Raw genomic sequence first — 5,641 nt, 5'->3', positions numbered from 1 at the left:
CCTGTTGCCTTTCTATCATCTTGAACCAGTCTGGCCATTCTCCTCTGACCCTCTGGCATCACAAGGCATTTTGGCTCACTGGATATTTGCTCTTTTTGGGACCATCCTCTGTAAACCCTAGAGATGGTTGTGCTGAAAATTCCAGTAAATACTCAGACCAGCCCGTCTGGCACCAACAACCATGCCACGTTCAAAGTCACTTCAATCACCTTTCTTCATCATTCTGATGCTCCGTTGGAACTTCAGCAGCTCGTCTTCACCATGTCTACATGACTAAATGTTAATGAGCTGCTGACACCTGATTGGCTGATTAGATATGTGTGTTAACGAGCAGGTGAACAGGTGTACCTAATAAAGTGGCCAGTGAGTGTACATGATATAGTTGTATTATAATTATTGATGCATTCATGAGGAGTAAACGGACTTCACTGCAGATGCTTTGATGGTTTTGTCTCTTCCTGTTTCATCTCTCCTCCTCCTCCTCCTCCTCCTCCTCCTCCTCCTCGTCTTCGTCGTCTCATATCAGGGTCACATGCATCAGACTGCTCGTTGCCTTAGCAACTGCGCCGTTAACGGTTCTCGTCTCCGTCTGATTCGTTCTCCTCTCGGGAGCTCCCACATTTTTCTTACCCAGCATGCTCTGCAGCGACTGCAGCAGTGAGCGCTGTGTGTGTGTGTGTGTGTGTGTGTGTGTGTGTGTGTGTGTGTGTGTGGCTGAAAGAGACACTGCTCGATGTAAATGTGTCACCATGGCAATGGTGGGGGGATGTGGGCCTGTTACCGTGGTAACAGAGAACATCAATATATAGAGCAGGTTTTTGATCTCACACACCAGCTGAGGCCTGCAGTACGAAGGGGACCTTGTCACACACACACACACACACACACACACACACACACACACACACACGCACATTTGTTTGTGTGTAGTTGTGAGGATCGTCTGAACCCTGAAACAGCTGTTAAAGTAAAACGTGTCCTCAGATTTAACTCAGACTGAAAATGTTTCATGCCGACGTCCTGCTGTCTGTCGTTAAACAACAAACACACTCTAGTTCATGTTGGTGTTTAAAGACGACCTTTTCTCCTCATCTTCAGGTTCGTACTTGTGTTTTTGGGGTTCCTACTAGAACACGTTTGCATTAGAGAAGATCAATAACCACCTCTTTTTGATCATCAATAAATCGTTCCCATCATTTTTCAAGCAACAGCCTCAATGATTTGCTGGTTCCAGTTTCTTGATGTGAGAATTCGCTGCTTTTCTTCGTCATGTACGACAGGAAACGAAGAGTCTTTTTGTTTTAAAGACGTCTTTAAACAGCAACATGAACCATAGAGTCTAACTGTTGGTTGGACAAAAGAAGAAGACATAACTTTGGGTTCTGGAAAATTCCAACTCGTCCTCACTGTGACCTCGTCACATGTCCACGTTTGGTCATGGACTTTCCACGTCCACATATGACGTCCAAGGTACCCTGGGTGTGTTGGTTGTTGACGTTCTAGGACGCCGTGTCAACTTCAGCCTGTTACATGCATTGTCTGTTTTCAAAATACACTTCTGTTTTCACAGGAAATGTACAGTTTGATACAGTCTCTTTCAAAATAAAAGCACTATGTTGGTACAACATACGCACATGGTTGGGCAACCCGGTCTCATTCCAAAGCCATTGAAAGCCAGTGCTTGGTCAGTGACTTCTGGCGTCAAACACCAGTGGAAAAAGCCGTCCTTTAATGTTGACATGATACGTAGTTGGTCACCGTTATTGTTTAATGGCGCCCCGCGGCGTCAGGGGGAAACGAAAGGACAAATACGAAACATAAAGGGAGTGAAAGTCTGAGTAGAGCAGGCGGGAGCTGTGTGTCCAACAGCCACGGACTTTCACCCAGGAGGCCGGTGTTCACTTCCTGTAAGATTGTAAAGCCAAACCCTGTTCTTTTTTCCTAAACCCAACCACGTGTGTGTGTGTGTGTTGGCTAAATGTAACCACGTGTGGAAGAAAACACCAGTTGGTGGTGTTGTACCAGTATTGTGTTTAACAGCACAAGAGTACAAAACCCACTTTAGGGGCACAATCGCCACTGGATGGTGTCAACGGGCTGCCAGTAGACACCCACATTTGAGGGCTAAAAAGCCGCTGAAAGACACAGCAATGATACACTAAAAAAACAGTTAAGCTGTTAGTTGGTGCTGACCAGTGGTCTGCAGCTCGGCAGGCGTCTCTCCATCCACCATCCTCTCCACCTCCAGAGCTCAGATACTACGTCACTTTATAAATGCTGATATGACACGTATGAAACATACAAATGTAAAGTATCTGTGGTTTGCACAAACATTTGATGCCAACATTTTCCTGTGGAGACTGAGCTGCACACAGACAGCTGACTGACTCTCTGCTCCTCAGACTGTTTGGAGGTTGTTCTGGCTGCTCGTCTGTTTCATAACCAGACAGGATGACATGAACAACATCTGTCTGTCTGTCTGTCTGTCTGTCTGTGATAGGTCTGATTTGTGCCATCTCTGTGACATTTGTTGAGGTTTGTGATGTCACTGAGCTCTGTGTTTGTATGAAAAAGACGTTTTGGTGGACGCAGTGAGACAAACGATTCTTGTCCTCCATATTGTGTCTTTAATATTGACTGTGCTGAGCAACTTGTTGACGAGCCGACTCGTCACCCTGACCAACAGGAAGTAGCCTAGCTTGTTATTAGCTTAGCTCATGTACCAGAAGGCCATCCTCCTGCAGCCAGCCGACACCTTGTGTAGTTTGTGTAGTGTAATAAGAAGATATCGTTGATAACTCCTCATTTCACCTTCATCAATCAGCCCTTCCCCGTCCATCGCCGTGCTTTTAAAGCGAGCTGCAGGAGAAACACAGCATCTGGAAAAAGCTCAGCTCTTTCGTCTGCTTCAGATCCAGAATGTTACCGTATTTGTACTGTTTCAGTTTTCTTAAGAGACTAACCTTTGTCTGCTCTCGTCACCCCAAAAAACACATCAACTTTCAGGTTAACAAACAGCGTACGCTGCTCTGCCCCTCACACCGCTGCTGACCTCTGATCTCCTTCACGTTGTGTTCAGCTCACAGCCAGTCAGACACCCGTGGCTCCGCTAGTGCATTTTTATGCCTCCGTGCTGGCGTCAGCCGTGGTCAAAGGCATTGTGTTTTTATGTTGTCCATACGTACACATGTTCCATTCTCATGAACATGATAGCTCAAGAACGCCTCAAGGAAATTTCTTCAAATTTAACACAAACATCTGTGAGGCGATGAACTGTGACCTGTGACTGTAGCTGTGTTTCCATCCAAAAGTGATTGGAATCATTGGGAAATGTGCATTAAAAGAAATACGAATCCTGTGTGTTTCCATTAAATGTACGGACTTTGGTGAAAACTACGAACTTGCGCGAGTTTTCCGCAGAACCGGAAACAAAACAAGTCTCGCATTCTTCTTCTTCTACGTTTTCTGGCGGTTGGCAACCGGCTTGTAAATGCATTACCGCCTTCCCGACCCGGAGTGTGGATATCACCATGGAGAGAGGTGCGGTACGGCAGACTTGATTCCAACATAACTGTTTCCATCCCCCGTTTTGCGAATCAACATTTTTTCGAATCAACCAAAACCCGGCTAAAACGAGCGTATTTTAGTTTGTGCGAATCAGGGGATTTTAATTTGAATTTTGGCGTTTCCATCATAATTTTCCGATGCGATACTTCTAGATGTGCATCTAAACAGGCTGATGGAAACATGGCTACTGTTGCTTATTACTAATGCAATATGAGTTGGGTTTGGTGCTGTGATGTCGCCAACACAGGCTGATGATGAAAGCTGCTTTTAAACTAATAAAGTGTCATAATGACAAATGTCAGTTCAGCCAGTTTTCATAAAACAAATAATGACAAAACTCGGATATGGACCAGAGTCCAGCAGGATCCAGTTCAGGATGTGTTTTTGATGAGAACAGCTGCTTCATGAAGGAGAAGTAATGAATAGTAAACACTGTTTGACTGTGAGAGCAGGCTGCTTTTAATTATAATCAGCTGTTAAACACATAAAATGTTCGTTTATTTTAACTCAGTGATTTATTTAAAAGTAAAAAAACATCTGTTGTCAAATTAATGGGATACAAATGCTGTTAATTTGTGAGTGCATGATGGGAAAAACACTGTTTGTAGAGTTTCTGATCAATCAGCCGATAAAGTGATTAAAAAGATGAGAGTAAAAAAAGGTTCAGTCCTCTGCAGTCTGTCCTGTAAATCCACATCCACTAACAGCCTGGATCAGGTTCCGCCGCCCTCCTCTTACCCACAATCCCCTGGGGCTCTGCTCCTCATAATGAATGCAGCAGCAGTGACATTTGCTGCGCTGACCGCCTGCTGACTTCAGATCTGCTGCACTGAGACACTGAATCATCTGAAGAACAACAGAAACTGTTTTAATTCACCATCTGAAACAAAGAAACAAACAAGCAGCAGCGTTGCGTCGACTCCACGCGTCGACTCATTGTCTCTGAGCTGAAGGTCACAGTCTGAGTCGGTCACATGATCAGCGTTTCAGAGCTCACTGAGTATGTGCAGCTCAAAGTGATGACCTCACTGTGTCACAGTCTGAGCTTAGTACTTAGTAGCAGAAGTATCAGAAAATGGAAATATTCAATTAAAGTACAAGCAGCTCACAGTTGTGTTTAAAGCTCCAGTGCAGAGGATTTAAGGGACATAATGTTAGAGGTGGAAGATAATAGAATGAGACGTTCATATGTACATGACAGCGGGTCCTCGTCTGCGACAGCTTGGTCTCACTCTGAAGTTGTTGAAAACTGACGCAGTGACTTCTGGCGAAACCTTTCACATAAAAAAAGCTGTCCTTCACGTCAGCATGATACACAGCCGGCTGCTGGTATTGTTTAATGGCGCCTGGTGGCATCAGGGGGAAACAAAGTGGGACAACAACAAAAGTTAAGGCAGCGAAAGTCCGAGTAGGGCGGGCAGGAGGGGCGGGGGATGGGTCAGCAACTCTCACCCGGGAGGCCGGTGTTCACTTCCTGTAGGATTGTAAAGCCAAACCCTGTTCTTTGTTCCTAAACGTAACCATGTGTGTGTGTTGTTGAAGGAAAAAAAAAAACGTCAGTTTGCAATACTGTACCGATGTAGTGCTTTTATTTTGAAAGAGACTGTATGCAAACTGTACATTTCCTGTGAAAACAGAAGTGTATTTTGAAAACAGACAATGTATGTAACAGGCTGAAGTTGACACAGTTGAAAGTCCATGACCAGACGTGGACATGTGAAGAGGTCGGGTGAGGATGTGTGGTCTACGGAGATCACCATGTTGCACCGCCATGTTTCTACAGTAGCCCAGAACGGACAAACGCTGGCTCTAGATAGAGACGTTCACATCAGCCTCCGTAATTCCAGCCCGTTCTTATTTGAAAGGTATCAAATACCGCTGCTTTGTCACTGATTCTGACATCAGACACTGACGCCAAAAGCTCCAACAAACCCTGGACTTTCACCTGGGAGCCCTCTGTTCACTTCCTGATGAATGTAGAGCCAAACCATGATGTTTCTTCTAAACCTAATTAATGCTTTTGTTGATGTCTTGCCCCGTACCATCAACAGCAGACTCAGGAGGATACGTAGTG

This window comes from Epinephelus moara, chromosome 10, assembly GCF_006386435.1.
Source record: "Epinephelus moara isolate mb chromosome 10, YSFRI_EMoa_1.0, whole genome shotgun sequence".
Lineage (NCBI taxonomy): Eukaryota > Metazoa > Chordata > Actinopteri > Perciformes > Serranidae > Epinephelus > Epinephelus moara.
This window is presented reverse-complemented; position numbering follows the sequence as displayed.